Source organism: Ranitomeya imitator, chromosome 2, assembly GCF_032444005.1.
Source record: "Ranitomeya imitator isolate aRanImi1 chromosome 2, aRanImi1.pri, whole genome shotgun sequence".
Classification (NCBI taxonomy): Eukaryota; Metazoa; Chordata; class Amphibia; order Anura; family Dendrobatidae; genus Ranitomeya; species Ranitomeya imitator.
This window is the reverse complement of record NC_091283.1, coordinates 166,062,762-166,080,133: the sequence shown is the minus strand read 5'-3', so window position 1 is coordinate 166,080,133 and position 17,372 is coordinate 166,062,762. Positions and strand designations below refer to the sequence as shown.

The 17,372-nt window shown below is 42.7% G+C and overlaps 1 protein-coding gene across 7 annotated transcripts in view; it reads left to right on the top strand.

The window, feature by feature from the left end:
- Nucleotides 1-1,425: 1,425 nt before the first annotated feature.
- ZNF618 (zinc finger protein 618) overlaps nt 1,426-17,372 on the top strand; it is a 101,583-nt gene continuing 85,636 nt past the window's right edge. For 5 of the 7 annotated variants that reach the window (XM_069747804.1, XM_069747806.1, XM_069747805.1 and 2 more), the window contains exon 1: nt 1,437-1,539. The gene's annotated coding sequence lies outside the window, so the exon portion shown is untranslated. Of the gene's footprint in view, nt 1,540-17,372 lie in introns of all 7 variants that reach the window. The other 2 variants (XM_069747808.1, XM_069747801.1) reach the window with 2 other exon arrangements.

The window sequence follows — 17,372 nt, the reverse complement described above, 5'->3', positions numbered from 1 at the left end:
TGACATCACACACTGCACATCACACACTGCAGATGACATCACACACTGTAGAGGACATCGCACACTGCACATCACACACTGTAGATGACATCGCACACTGCACATCACACACTGTAGATGACATCACCCACTGCACATCACACACTGTAGACATCACACACTGCACATCACACACTGTAGATGACATCACACACTGCACATCACACACTGTAGATGACATCACACACTGCACATCACACACTGTAGATGACATCACACACTGCACATCACACACTAGATGACATCACACACTGCACATCACACACTGCAGATGACATCACACACTGTAGAGGACATCGCACACTGCACATCACACACTGTAGACATCACACACTGCACATCACACACTGTAGATGACCTCACACACTGCACATCACACACTGTAGATGACCTCACACACTGCACATCACACACTGTAGATGACATCACACATTATGATATCACACACTGTAGATGACATCACCCACTGCACATCACACACTGCACATCACACACTGTAGATGACCTCACACACTGCACATCACACACTGTAGATGACATCACACATTAGATGACATCACACACATTAGATGACATCACACACTGCACATCACACACTGTAGATGACATCACACATTAGATGACATCACACACTGTAGATGACCTCACACACTGCACATCACACACTGTAGATGACCTCACACATTAGATGACATCACACACTGCACATCACACAATGTAGATGACCTCACACATTAGATGACATCACACACTGCACATCACACACTGTAGATGACCTCACACACTGCACATCACACACTAGATGACATCACACATTATGATATCACACACTGTAGATGACATCACCCACTGCACATCACACACTGCAGACATCACACACTGTAGATGACATCACACATTAGATGACATCACACACTGCACATGACCTCACACACTGTAGATGACCTCACACACTGTAGATAACCTCACACACTGTAGATGACCTCAGGCACTGCACATCACACATTAGATGACATCACATACTGTAGATGACATCACACACTAGATGACATCACACACTGTAGATGACATCACACCCTGTATATGACCTCACATACTGCACATCACCCCCAGTAGACATCACACATTAGATGACATCACACACTAGATGACCTCACACAGTAGATGACATCACACACTGCACATCACACATTAGATGACATCACACAGTGTAGATGACATCACACACTAGATGACATCACACACTCTAGATGACCTCACACACTGCACATCACCCCCAGCAGACATCACTGTGTGTAGCTGAGCCCTGGCTCCCGGTGCAGCAGCCTCCCGTGCTGTCGGTGACATTCAGTCCCGGCTGTTCCTCCTCCTCTTCTCTCCTCCCTCCCTGCCGCTGCTCCTCCCCCTACAGCCGATCCGCTGAACTCTCCCGGGCCGAGGCTGCCAGGAGCCGGGACTGATCGCATCCAGCGGCCGGGAGAGCCGCCCTGCAGCAGCGAGGTAAGAGGCGGCCCCGGTGGCGGCTGTGCAGGGAGGCGGGGGCTGCACTGTGCCCCCCGTACACCACCCCTGGATACAAGTGGGTCCTGGGCATTTGTGTGGTGAGAGGGTCTGCAGGGAGGCGGGAGCTGGGGGGTCCCTGCAGGGATACAATGCCCCCAGTAATAATCACCCCCTCCCCTTATTTTTGCTTTTCCCATTTTATCATATTGCAAAAAAAAATAGTTGAATTTGTTTAGATCTGTAGCTAATAAGTGTGTGAGCGAGCAGCCCCCCAGGCCGGGCCCCCAGACCGGGCAGTGCCGACCCCTCGCCGGCGGCGGCGCCCCTCCTCTCCGGCGCAGGCCTCACATTTCTCTTCTCAATTTTTTTCCAATATTTTTTCTGATTTATTTCATTAAAGCAGCGCCACCTGCAGGAGGAGCGCTGAACACGCAGAGATTCAGCGGAAACAAACAATTATTCCCAATTATGAAAAAAAAAACTAAAACTTTAATTTTCAGCAAAGATTTTTTTTTTTTTTTAGTCTTTTCTTCTTCTTCTTCTTGGGAATGGTGGGGGGGTTGCGTCCTTATTTCCTGTGGGTGGGGGACAATACATTCCTTCTGCATTCTTCTTTTTTCTGCAATCAAAATCTTTTAATTTTTTTTTTTACCTTTTACATAAAATCTCCATAGTTTTTTTTTTTTTTTTATTTTATTTCTTTAGAGGCTAAAATGTTCTCCTTTTGGGTGTCGTGCTCAGGATAGGTGTGTGCAGTGCAGTATTTTTTTTTTTCCTAGCCAGGGAATGGAAATATGAAATTTCCAATTCTTTCTGCCCAGATGAAGAGCAGCTAAATGCTCCCATCCCTGATGTGGCCGAAGGCGGCGGACGGTGCCATCCTCGCTGGTGAGAGGGCGACCCAGGCTTGTCTGCTCACAGGGCAACACCCACAAATGGAACATTTTTTACATTATTGAAATTTCATTTTTTGCCAGAGGGAGACGATCGGCCTCATTTTGCCTCATTTTTTTTGCTGTATACTTATTTTTGAATATTTGTTTTTTTTATGTTTGATGGTTAAAGTGTAATTGTAGACTGCTGTCTGGATGCAGTTCTGGTTCTGATATTGAAAAAATTATTAGGATTTTTTTTAATGCTTTGTTAAAAAAAAATTCAATCTAGTGCTGTCAGAACATCTCCAATTTCATTCAACTCATGTCCGCCATATTGAGTGAAATTTTAATTTATTTGATTGCTTATACTGGATGCAGTAGATAGTGTTTTTTATATATATATATATATATATATATATATATATATATATATATATATATATTTGGCAATTTTTTTTCTCTTTCAAATTTTTTTTTCTTTTTTTAAAATTTGATTTAGATGTTTCAATTTAACGTCATTTAAGCGACACTTTAAAGTACTTGAGATTTGTAGATTCATCCTCTGCTTGCTGCATTTGAATGAAGTCAGATTTTCTTTGAGTGGTGGGTTTTTGTTTTTTTGCCTTTTTCTACCAATTATTTACAATTTAATAATAATTTTTAACTTAACAACAATGATGAATTTTATATAAATGAGGCTGTAATTATAGTTCTGAATAATGGGATTTCATTGTTTCTGGAGAACTGACTTGATGGTGCTTGGTTTTGGGGTCGTTTTGTATTTTTCTGCATTTTATTTGGTAATTTCCATGTAGAAACTCTCTCGGTGCTACATCGATGTGTTTTTCCCCCTAATGGGTAGCTGAGGTGCAAGTTTTTGAAAAGTTTATGAAAATGTTAAAAAATATTTGATTTGTGTTTTGTTTTTTTTTAACTCAATTCCAGAATTTTGCTTTTGTTTCTGGCACTGCTCCATGCAAATGACACTGCTGTCACCTGCTCCTCCGGGAGGCCTGAGCGCTCTGGAGCCGCCATCTGCCATTTTCTCTCCGTTTATTTGATTACATTGATTTGCCGTCAATCACTTCGGCCTCAGCGCGGTTTCCTGTTATAACTTAATTAAGCAAATTGTGGGAGTTTTTTTTCCCAAAGGTGTTTTTTTTTTTTTGTTTTTGTTTTTTTGATGATTTCTTCTTCCTTTCTCCTATATTAGAGATCGATCTGATTCCATTTATTTTGTAATTGCCGCTTGCCATATGGTAAGTGCCACATCCGGCCACCTCACCCCGGTCACTCGCTCACATCTTTCCGCCTCTGATGTATCTTCTTGTGGGCGATTCATCACTAAGATTTGTTCAGACTAAACTTACAAAGGCATTTTTTCTAAAAAGAAGCCGAAAACTTGATGGAAAAACAAATTCCTTTTTTTTAATTACTTTATTGGAATTGTTTTTTATCATCTCACCACTAGGACACTGGCTTTTAGAAATTATGTGGCCACTAGGGGCGCTGCTTTCTAATACTTGTGTGACCTCTGGGGGTGCTGATTTCTAATACTCGTGTGACCTCTGGGGGCGCTGCTTTCTAATACTCGTGTGACCTCTGGGGGCGCTGATTTCTAATACTCGTGTGACCTCTGGGGGCGCTGCTTTCTAATACTTGTGTGACCTCTGGGGGTGCTGATTTCTAATACTTGTGTGACCTCTGGGGGTGCTGATTTCTAATACTCGTGTGACCTTTGGGGGCGCTGATTTCTAATACTCGTGTGACCTCTGGGGGCGCTGATTTCTAATACTCGTGTGACCTCTGGGGGCGCTGATTTCTAATACTCGTGTGACCTCTGGGGGCGCTGATTTCTAATACTCGTGTGACCTCTGGGGGCGCTGATTTCTAATACTCGTGTGACCTCTGGGGGCGCTGATTTCTAATACTCGTGTGACCTCTGGGGGCGCTGATTTCTAATACTCGTGTGACCTCTGGGGGCGCTGCTTTCTAATACTCGTGTGACCTGTGGGGGCGCTGCTTTCTAATACTCGTGTGACCTCTGAGGGCGCTGCTTTCTAGTACTTGTGTGACCTCTGAGGGCGCTGCTGTCTAGTACTCGTGTGACCTCTGGGGCCCTGCTGTCTATTACATGTGTGACCTCTGGGGCATTGGGTCTCTGTAAATCTTATGACCACTAGTAGCACCGTATCTGGACACTGTTGATCACAGTAAGCACCAGTTTCTGGCCTCTGGGTGCTCTCATATATGTTGTACTAAGCTTTAACGTATTTCATAAAATCCACTGGTGTCCACACAGGTTTGTAGTTTTCTTAAAGGAGCTGTCCACTTTGAACAATCTCTTGTAGTTATCTATTCCCACTGCTTGAAGCTCCAGTGATCAGCTCTGATCTATGGGGGAATCCAGCAGCAGGTGTGCGATTCTCCTGCAGCGCCACCACATGGGAAATTAATATTGCACATGTCTCCAGAGATATGGAGAAGCCCCTCACTCTTAGGCTATTACACAATGATCCTGATCAGAATCTCCCCTTGTGAAATGTAATATTTCCGTGTATATTTGTGTTTTTGTGCCGTCTTGATATGGATTGATATACAGTACAGACCAAAAGTTTAGACACACCTTCTCATTTAAAGATTTTTGTATATTTTCATGACTATGAAAATTGTACATTCACACTAAAGGCATCAAAACTATGAATTAACACATGTGGAATTATATACAAAATTGACAAAGTGTGAAACAACTGAAAATATGTCATATATTCTTCAAAGTAGCCACCTTTTGCTTTGATGACTGCTTTGCACACTCTTGGCATTCTTTTGATGAGCTTCAAGAGGTAGTCACCGGGAATGGTCTTCCAACAATCTTGAAGGAGTTCCCAGAGATGCTTAGCACTTGTTGGCCCTTTTGCCTTCACTCTGCGGTCCAGCTCACCCCAAACCATCTCGATTGGGTTCAGGTCTGGTGACTGTGGAGGCCAGGTCATCTGGCGTAGCGCCCCATCACTCTCCTTCTTGGTCAGATAGCCCTTACACAGCCTGGAGGTGTGTTTGGGGTCATTGTCCTGTTGAAAAGTAAATGATGGTCCAACTAAACGCAAAGCAGATGGAATAGCATGCCGCTGCAAGATGCTGTGGTAGCCATGCTGGTTCAGTATGCCTTCAATTTTGAATGAATCCCCAACACTGTCACCAGCAAGACACCCCCACACCATCACACCTCCTCCATGCTTTACGGTGGGAACCAGGCATGTAGAATCCATCCAATCACCTTTTCTGCGTCTCACAAAGACACGGTGGTTGGAACCAAAGATCTCAAATTTGGACTCATTAGACCAAAGCACAGATTTCCACTGGTCTAATGTCCATTCCTTGTGTTCTTTAGCCCAAACAAGTCTCTTCTGCTTGTTGCCTGTCCTTAGCAGTGGTTTTCTAGCAGCTATTTTACCATGACGGCCTGCTGCACAAAGTCTCCTCTTAACAGTTGTTGTAGAGATGTGTCTGCTGCTAGAACTCTGTGCGGCATTGACCTGGTCTCTAATCTGAGCTGCTGTTAACCTGCGATTTCTGAGGCTGGTGACTCAGTTAAACTTATCCTCAGAAGCAGAGGTGACTCTTGGTCTTCCTTTCCTGGGGCGGTCCTCATGTGAGCCAGTTTCTTTGTAGCGCTTGATGGTTTTTGCCCCTGCACTTGGGGACACTTTCAAAATTTTCCCAATTTTTCGGACTAACTGACCTTAATTTCTTAAAGTAATGATGGCCACTTGTTTTTCTTTACTTAGCTGCTTTTTTCTTGCCATAATACAAATTCTAACAGCCTATTTAGTAGGACTATCAGCTGTGTATCCACCAGACTTCTGCTCAACACAACTGATGGTCCCAACCCGATTTATAAGGCAAGAAATCCCACTTATTAAACCTGACGGCACACCTATGAAGTGAAAACCATTCCCGGTGACTACCTCTTGAAGCTCATCAAGAGAATGCCAAGAGTGTGCAAAGCAGTCATCAAAGCAAAAGGTGGCTACTTTGAAGAACCTAGAATATAAGACATAATTTCAGTTGTTTCACACTTTTTTGTTAATATAATTCCACATGTGTTAATTCATAGTTTTGATGCCTTCAGTGTGAATGTACAATTTTCATAGTCATGAAAATACAGAAAAATCTTTAAATGGGAAGGTGTGTCCAAACTTTTGGTCTGTACTGTAACACGTTGGCCCATCTAGCACCCAGCAATGTAGATTCCCCTGCAGGATTGATCCCGCCGCTTGGCACAGAGCCCCGCCATTGGTCAGGATCATAGGTGATACCTCTGCGTGTAATCTCCTGTTACGACCACAAGTGTTCGGCGAGCGGTACTCGTATGTGCTTTGTACTGGGCTCTCACTAACCCCATCCACTCTGAGTGCCAGTTGTACCATCCAATCCAAAGACCCGTACAGACATCATGCAGGTGGGCGGAGTTAGCAGTGTTCAGCACAAAGTCCAGGACTCTTCACACACGAGGACCGCCCCCTGGACACTTGGGAGGGATGAAACCTGATTAATTGACTGTGCACATAGATATATTTCCACTGCTCTCCCCTTCACCTGTATGTTGCGGTGCGTCGTTTTATGGGGTCAGTTAGGCTGACAGACCCCCTTTAGGGCACGAATACATGGTAGAGATCTACTCCTGCCTTTCTTTGGCTGTTTTATTTATCAGTACATTTTGGAGGAGGCATGTAATCCTTTCGTGATGATGTTTATGATGAGGTTTGCATGTATTAGTAACAAATGAGTCGCCAGCAGCACAGAGCATTTCAGGAGAGGGGCGTGCTTATGTTATACATTGCTGTGACCTGAGCCACTCCTGATGATGCGAGGTAGGACAGGGCTGTATATGACCGGGGCAGAAGAGGCGGACACAGACTGGTAGTGGTAGAGGCAGGATCGCTGCAGCACAGAGCATTTCAGGAGATGATGTGCAAAATCATAGTGTTTTGCAGCAGTTTTGGAATATCACAGCACCTTGGGGATAGGCCCATAATGATCAGAGGGGCTCCAGCAGCACAGAGTATTTCAGTAGGGAGTGCAATATGCCAATTTGGTCCCTTTGGGATAGAATAAAACATTTTTTTCCATCCTGCAGCCTCTTTCTGGTTGTCGATGAATGCGGCCTTTCTTCTCGTCCGTGATAACAAGTTGCGTAAAAATATTTAATGCTCTAAATTCTTTAGAAAAATATTTTCTCTGGAAATATCGGCGCTGAGAGATGTTCAGAAATGCCACAGAGGATCTCCATGTCCTTGGTGCCTGCTACAAGACGTGGCTGCCACAGACCTGCCACATTCCCAGACGAGGAGGGAGTGTATTTTTTGCCTTATGTTTTAAAGGGCCCCTCCCCCAACTTTGAGGCCAGATAATGGCCCCAGGATCTAGTGACTGGGTCACTTTTGTCCTGTATATCTGGGTGTAATCTAATGAAGCCCTATGATTGTGTTCTCTGGCGCAGGATGTTATGGTTGGAGATTTCCAAAGATTGCGATCTCACTTTATTTATTTATTTTTACTCTTGCTGCCAAATCCCGCTTCGGCTCACAGGGTCAGGTGGTTCTGTAAAGTTTTATTTTCCTTTTGTAGACGGGGCAAGAAAATTTAAATTTTCCATTTAATTAATAGCTCACGTCCGTTTCCTTCATCCCCACCCCGTATAGAAAATATGTAGATGAAATTGTTGGTTTTTTTTTCCCCACCCAAAATCTCATTTAATCCGTGGCACAGTGTAAGGCTGTATCAGACGTGTGGGGCTTAGCAGAATTTCCGTCCAATGGAATGGGGAATTGATAAATGCGGTGGTCTACTGACCCGAGTTATCGTAACAGAACCAGTCTTGGTTATCTTGGCCAAATTTGACAATTTATTTGGCAAGGGGGTGGGGGAGACATATTTAAAAAGAAAAAAGTTATGTTTTAAAGTAGTAAAACAAATCATTCACCACTTAATGATGCCGTTCGGGACTGTTTGGGTCCCTCGCTTGTCTATGCTTTCTGCTTGGTTTAGACAGGTGATGGCTGCAGCAGTGACGCCTGGTTGGGACGGTCCATGTCCATGCTCAAACAATTCATGGAAATAGTAGAAAGCGATTATTGCTCGGTTGATTGTAAACATTTGAAAACAAATGTAAAAAGGCAGATCAAACCCCCATAACTGAGCCCTGGTGACCCCAAATGTGAGCCCTTTAGTCCATCGCAGAAGCCTCTACATATAACATTGGAGCCGGATGACCTAATTTCTCATTCACATCATTACATTGCGTTTACTAAACAAACAAAAGAAAATGAAATCTCCAGGACCACGTCCGCTATTTATTTTCCCCTGTAAAGTAGCGGAGCGAGGAGAGGGCAGATTTATGGGTTTTTATAAACGGAGCCGCACAAATCCGGTTCTGTTCTGCATCAGTAGTTATTAGCTGGTTTATAAGGTTATGTAAAAATACTATGACCGTATGTTTTTTACATGCAATTTAGAAAAAAAAAAGTTATTATTATTTTCATGATTACGTTGGAGGAGACAGTAACTGACAAGTGTTGGACATTGGAGGCGGTGTATTATGTAATAGAGGGTGACGTATATCCATTTGTCACCTGTCCACATGATGGGTGTCTAGCAGATCCCCTCTTATCACAAGAATGGGAGCGGAAGTTGGACCTACTCAAAACTCTTTCTTTCCTTTTGATCAATGGGGAGAACAGCAGTCTGACCCCCAGCAATTTTAAGGTACCTTCACACTGAGCAACTTTTGAACGATAACGATAGCGATCCGTGACGTTGCAGCGTCTTGGATAGCGATCTTGTTGTGTTTGACACGCAGCAGCGATCAGGATCCTGCTGTAACATCGCTGGTCGGAGCTAGAAGGCCAGAACTTTATTTTGTTGTCAGGTCACCCGCTGTCATCTCTGGATCGGCGTGTGTGACGCCGATCCAGCGATGAGTCCCCAGGTAACCAGGGTAAACATCGGGTTACTAAGCACAGGGCCGCGATGTTTACCCTGGTTACCATTGTAAAAGTAAAAAAAAAAAAAAAAACACTACATACTCACATTCCGATGTCTGTCACGTCCCTCGCCGTCAGCTTCCCGCACTGACTGTGAGTGCCGGCCGTAAAGTTTCTCAGCCAGCAATAGGGATAATGTGAACTTACTTCCCCCCCACAAAACATTGGGGGAAAGCTATGCTCCCTCCGACCACTGAACAGGGGACCCTAGCGGTAAAGCTTGTAGCGACACTGACGACCAATTCCGACAACAGTCACTTAGATTTAGCTCACTTCCCTTTCTCACGAGGAGGCGGCGACACTTTTTCACTTTCTTGAACAAAGCCTGTCCCTATTTCATCAGTACTAAGAAAATTCAAGTCTGAGCGACATGGATTCTGTTATTTTTGTCCTGGAATTTTCAGTTTTTATTGCAGTTTTTATGCCCTTTTCATTGGAATTCCTTTCAGATATCAAACATGCGATTTATCAGATTGAAGGTTGTCCGCTCCCCTGTCTTTTCTGGTATCTGATAATAGGACAACAGGACGTTCTTTACGTCTTTCTCATCCTTTACAATTTATTTTTTATGTTTTTTTTTTGGGGGGGGGAGGGGTTTACATTCTCAAACAAATAGGATTTTTCTTTTATTTTCCATCTCTTATCAGCTCAGTCCAGGGGAAATAAATCATTTTCCGTGATTCTATGGAAAACAATTTCAGGAGAATAACACCCTAATAAATTTCAGATCCAGTTTCTACGACCGCGGCGAAACAGCCGCGCAGAGTTAGAAAATGCCTATTATTTTCTGGATGCAATACCCAGGAGAACTTTAAAAACCCAAAGCCCCTTTTGAAAATAAAGGGGGAAAAAAAAAGAATTTTAAACACATATTTTTCCATAATTTTTTTTTTTACTTTTCTGTACAATGTTACTATGTGCAGTTGTCCCAGTTCATGACCACCAAAGACCTTAAGAGTTTACTTGTTATGTCTGTGACAGTCGGCACAATTTGTAATTAATTTATCAAGAATGGAGGAATTTTTTTATTTTTTATTTGTGGTTTGTTGCCCAGGTGATCAGCCACTTTTGCAGTCTGTGAGTCGTGCCCCATAACTAGTGATATAAACTATTGGAACTACTATGAGCCGGCCGGCCACAGGAGTGATGAAAAGTGACAAGACTGTGTCCAGATCCCGGCAGATGTTTTTCAAAACTTTTTCTTTTCTGAAGTATATTAACCTGTGGCGTTCCGAAGCTGGAAATGAGTTGTCAGGTTCGGCTGCAGGTCTGTTCTCTGCCGTCTCTGCACTCCACACAGTTACATCCTAGGTGGCACAGACTCCCGAACAATTACAGGGCAAAAATAGATCACGTCAAGTGCATGGCGTTGGCGTTCAAAGGCTTCATTGTGCTGCGCTCAGGATTAATGTACCAAATTGTCATGGAACATTTAAAAAAAAATGTTAAATTTGGAATATGTGTAAACTTGGCTGAAGACCAGGACTCTCAAACATGTTCTACACGAGCTGCTAAGTCTCTCAAGTCCCTGCATGGAAATAAAATCAGATCCGCTCTGAAAATCTCAGATTATTTTGGCTCTTAGAATATTGATGGATCAGAGGTGTTTATGGCCGGCCACTGCCAGGGAGTCACATTCAAGTATTCAGTCTCCACTGTAGAAAGGTGTACAACGTTAAAAACATATATATGAAATACGGTATATATTTTTTTTTATAGCATCTATTAAGAAATTTTTGCTTCGCTTTGACATTGCAGTCAAATTCTGCTTCATTTTCTTTTGTTTTTCATTATATATTTTATCTTTTAAATCTCTATTTTTTTTTCATCTCTTTGTATTTTTTTTTTAATTAAATTGACGGTGATATCCACCAACTATGGCTGTGTTTCGATATTTCATTTTGAGGAGGAAAGATTTTTCTGATGCCTCCAGGTAATTGAGTATTTTCTTACCATCGCAGACTCTTTTGCAGAACAGACTGATTGGAACAGAACTTGACCCTGTCACCAACGATTAAATTTGCAATTTTGCACACAAAAAAATAAAAAATTACTTGTGAAGACAAACCAATCTTCTGTCCCGTTAATCACAAAGCCGGGGATTATGGGTAATAATTTGGAAATTCATCTATTCAGTCATGGCTTTTATTACAGAGGTAATGCATTTGCGGAAGGACTAGAAGTATGAGAAAGTCACTAACACACACAAGAGCAATGGCTGATATTGGAGCCATTACAGACCCCAAAGTTGGATGTTAACTCCTTTGGATGCTGCTATGGCAGCCATATTGGATGTAATACTAAAACTATCCATAAGCAAGCAGTTTTTATTGGCAGAGTTGGTGTCGTGACTCTGTTGTCGGATGACCTGGTACCAGGGGCACCTTCCCTGACCCTAATGCTAGGGCTGCAGTAGCTCACCCTGTTCCCCGGATTAGATCTGATCGTGAAGATGCCAGGGCCACGTACCTTGGCTTAGCTCCTGAATCCACACTCAGTCTGTACCCTTCCCCCACACACAGGGAAGAGGGGAGTAGTAGTGTACTGTAATACACTAGCCAGACTAACAAGATAATACGAACAGAAAAGAAGGAAAATACCAATCATGCAAATATACTCACATGAACAACAGCGGTAAACAGGGAGTGGAAGATGGGGTAAAACCAAAGTAGGAGAAGAAAGGGAATTATAACACACTCAAAACCTAGCAACAGTCACAGATAAATCCACCAAACGCCTTCTCTTATAAACCACCAACATCTTCAAGCCATGCAGCATAAGCTACTCTGACAATGAGTGCTAGCCAGGGCCCAGAAAATATAGCAGATGGGAGTGGCTAACAGTGCACAGCTGAGAGCTAAGCTTCTTGGAGCTTTCAACTGAGCAGATTAACCCCTGCACTGCTAAAAGAAATTTTCAACTTTTAATATGAAGGTGAAGTGCTTCTAATCCGTGCAGATGTAGGAGAAATCGGACACTGCGGTGTTCTGGGTCCTCTGTCGCGGTATACCCGTGACAGTACCCCTCCTACAAGGGGCCACTGGATCCTCAGAACCAGGTTTATCAGGGCATGCCATGTGAAAGACCGGATAAACCGGGCTGCATGTACCCACATCCTCACTTCAGGACCATATCCCTTCCAGTGTACCAGATACTGAAGCGACCAACGAACTAAGCGAAAATCAACTATTTTGGCCATTTACAATTCCAAAATTCCCTCCGCAATGACTGGAGATGGCAGTAGTGGAAATGGTACAGTGGACACAACATATTTTTTGAGTAGACATCGATTAAACACATTATGGATCCTAAAAGTGGGCGGCAAAGCAAAGAGGAATGCTACGGGATTGACGACGGTCACAATTTTAGTAGGACCGATGACCTGAGGCCTATTTTCCAAGTGGGAAGCTTTATATTAATATTCCTTGAGGAACTCCTTGCCACACAGACATAATTGATGATGAAAATCGTTCTCCAGGTATTCAGAAGAATGTTTCCTATCCTATCTACCAGTAGACTCATGACAAGGATTATTTCCCACAAATTCAGCTATAGGTAAGTAGGTTACCCAATCCTCCTGAATCTCAGGCACAAAACACCTAAGATAACTCTCAAGATTCTGGTTAACCCGTTTAATATGCACTTTAGACTGCAGATGAAATGCTATAGAGAACAACAGGTGGATCCCCAAACGAGAGCAGAACGCCCTCCAAAATGTGAAAATAAACTGCACCCCACGGTCAGAAACAATATCGGTGTGGATCCCATGTAATTTTACAATCTAACTGATGAAAATTTGAGCCAAGATTTTGGCGTTAGTTAAAGCGGGTAGCTTAATAAAATGACATTTTGCTGAATCTGTCCACCACCAGCAAAATTACAGTATTTACCTAAAAAATATTTAGAATTGAGAGTCCTCAGTGGTTGATACCTTTTAGGCTATGTGCACATGTTAAGGAAAGCGTTCAGAATTTTCCTTAACAAAACTTTTTCTGCAGGAAATCTGCATGCGTTTTTTTTCACATTTTTTTCCGGAGCTTCCCAATGCAATAAATAGCGGCAAAAACGCAAAAAATCTGCAAAATTAATGAACATGCTGCGTTTTTTACCGCAATGCTTATGCACAAAAATTGCAGAGTGCATTAAAAATTATGGGGTTCTTTTGTATGCTTTTTTTTTTTTTTTTTTTTAAACGGTCGAAAAAAACGCAAAAAATCCTGAACGTGTGCACGTAGCCTTAATAGCTAACTGAAGAGATGGTAACAAATTGCAAGCTTTCGAGACTACACAGGTCTCTTCATCAGGTGAGACTAATACAAATTCTGAAAAAACGCATGTTTATGCACAACACAGCACAGAAAAAATGCCATAGATAAGACCGGTGACGTGAAGAAGAACTACCATTATGTGAGAGTGCTAAAATGTTTATGTCCATAAATATTGGAACAGTTCATAGATAAGGAGTGTGAATGTTTTATGGTCCTCTGATTGGGGTCTGGTTCTATGTTATGGTGACCCCACACGGTCTGAGGAGCAAATTCCTTAATTGATGTAAAAAGACATAAATCAATGCGACACATTCATTCCTGCACTGAGTGTTTCAAAGGTCATCATCAGCTTATATTCCCAGACTCTTCTGTATCTCTGAGATTTGAAGTTACCTTTTAATACAAGTAATCTCATGTTCATAATTCTGTGATCCGGGAGTCAAAAATGTATTGCCATGGGTAGATCCATTCTTTTTTCTCTTATTGTGTAGCGATAAGAGTTCATCCTTGTTCAGTTTTTGCCCTTACTCCCCTACATACAGACCACCAGTTGGACATTTAGTACATATAATTAGGTACACCACATTAGAAGTGTCGCAGCTGAAAGTACCTGGGATCTTGTAGTCCTGATGTGAGTTGGGGATCTTTATCTTGCCCGTAGTCATTATAAATGGACAGGTTTTACATTTTTTTTCAGGTTGCAAGGAAGGGTTCCTGCAGCTGTTGGAGAGGACAGTGGGCTTCTAACACTGATACTTCTTAGATTTGGGGGCTGCCTAAAACACAGTAGTGGGGGGTCCGGAAAAATGGATGTAAGCGGGCATTTTTTTTTTTTTTTTTAGTAAAGGTTGTAATTTCCGTGCAGCTCCCCTTAGCACCTCCAGATTTGGATTGTAGGTGACTACTAGAGGCACCCGGTTGTTTTCTTCTTTAGCTTTGTAATGTAGCAGGTGATTTCTTGATATTCTAGTTGCTCTTGTAATTTGGTTTTGAATTGTTCTTGGATGGTAGCGCTGATTCAAAAAGGTCTTTCTGAGGCGACCAAGGTGTTCGTCCCTATCTATGGGGTTGGAACCTATACAATTGTATCTGATGGCTTGGCTGTAGACAATAGAGTTTTTTATGTGTTTTGGATGGAAACTGTCCCATTTGAGGTATGTTGGGAGGTCGATTGGCTTCTGATACAGGGATGACTATATTTAATTTTTCTGCAGCTTAATGATGGTGTTCAAAAAGTTAATTTCAGTGCTGGAGTAGTTGAGTGTTAAGTAGTGATGAGCGAGTCTACTCGTTGCTCTGGTTTTCCAGAGCACGCTCGTGTGACCTCTGAGTATTTGTTAGTGTTCGGAGATTTAGTTTTCATCACCTCAGCTGAATGATTTACAGCTATTTCCCTGACAAAGCTGTACGGGTTACGGCGATACGCATTGGGTCGCACCCCGCTCTTATTTTCATCTGGGGCCCCCTCCTGGTTGGTATCCTCCTTCTTATCTTGGCCGGGTCGGATTTTCATTATGGCTTGCACATCTGACTCTGTGTCATTTCATTTGCACATATGACAGGGCCGTGATTTACAGCTACTTACCTATGCTGGCCTTACTACCTGTCTTTTATGGGTTATGGTGGCTTCTTGAGACCGTGGCCATTTTAATTCTGTTATGGGTGTATACTCGTCCGAGCAGGATTTATATTAGCCACTAAATTAGCCGTGGCATAGCTTTTTGCATATTTCATGATTGCTATAGGAGGTCCTTCCCACTTGCTATCCTAGGTGCATTTGCATTGTTTTATATGTGTATGGTGATTACTGTATATTTATATTGATATTCGTGCTATTATGTATTTATTGGCATCATTTCATTAACCATATATTATATGGATGTAGTGCTTTAAGGGGGTACATGAGTGGGGTGCTATTGTTCTGTTTTTACTTATGTTTTATGTGTTTTTTCTGCTGTTTTGGTGTACCCAATAAAATTTAATATATTATTAGAATTTGGTGTAGTGTGCAGGCTTTACGGTAGTGTCTGTTTACTCTTTCTTGCTCATGTAGTTTTTTTACTACCGGCCTTTTGGCACCTCCCTGTCACTTGGATTACAGTTGTGCGCCTTGCCTCTCTATTATATGATTTACAGCTATTAGCCAGGCTGAGTACATGTGGGGGGTTGCCTGGTTGCTAGGGAATCCTCACATGTAATCAAGCTGTCTTGTAGCTGTAAATCATTCAGCTGCCACAATGAAAACTTAATCTCCGAACACTAACAAATACTCGGAGATCACCTGAGCGTGCTCGGGAAAACCCGAGTAACGAGTACACTCGCTCATCACTAGTGTTAAGTTGATGGTAGAATGAAATTGATTAAACTGTTCATGGAACGTCTTTAGCTGTGGCTCAGACTCCGTCCAGATGATTAAAATATCATCAATGTAGCGGTAGTACGCCAGAGGCCTGATGGGACATGAGGACATAAATTCACTTTCAAGCTTGACTATGAAAGGATTTGTATACTTTGGGGCCATTTTAATTTCCATTGCCGTGCCAGTCTCCTGTAGATATATCTTGTCACATTCAAAGCAATTGTGGGTGAAGATGAATTTTATAAGTTTCACCACAGAATCAGCATCAGTCCCTGCGTTTTCCAGGAAGAATTTGCAGGCATTTAATCCATCCTGGTGTGGGAGATTGGATTACAGAGATTCCACATCCATGGTGGCCAGGATGGTTCCTTCTGGTAGAGGACCTATTGCTGATCGTCTATTCAGTAGGTCAGTTGTGTCCTGAATGTAGCTGGGTGTATCATTTACCAGTGGTTTAAGAATACCCTCTACCCATCCAGATACCTGCTCAGTAAGGGTGCCCACACAGGAAATAATTGGTCTTCCTGTATTTCCAGACTTGTGGATTTTGGGAAGCATGAACAGTACAGACCAAAAGTTTGGACACACCTTCTCATTTAAAGATTTTTCTGTATTTTCATGACTATGAAAATTGTACATTCACACTGAAGGCATCAAAACTATGAATTAACACATGTGGAAGTATATACTTAACAAAAAAGTGTGAAAGAACTGAAATTATGTCTTATATTCTAGGTTCTTCAAAGTAGCCACCTTTTGCTTTGACTGCTTTGCACACTCTTGGCATTCTCTTGATGAGCTTCAAGAGGTGGTCACCGGGAATGGTCTTCCAACAATCTTGAAGGAGTTCCCAGAGATGCTTATCACTTGTTGGCCCTTTTTGCCTTCACTCTGCGGTCCAGTTCACCCCAAACCATCTCGATTGGGTTCAGGTCTGGTGACTGTGGAGGCCAGGTCATCTGGTGTAGCACCCCATCACTCTCCTTCTTGATCAAATAGCCCTTACACAGCCTGGAGGTGTGTTTGGTGTCATTGTCCTGTTGAAAAATAAATGATGGTCCAACTAAACGCAATCCGGATGGAATAGCATGCCGCTGCAAGATGCTGTGGTAGCCATGCTGGTTCAGTATGCCTTCAATTTTGAATAAATCCCCAACACTGTCACCAGCAAAGCACCCCCACACCATCACGCCTCCTCTTCCATGCTTCACAGTCGGATCCAGGCATGTAGAGTCCATCCGTTCACCTTTTCTGCGTCGCACAAAGACACGGTGGTTGGAAC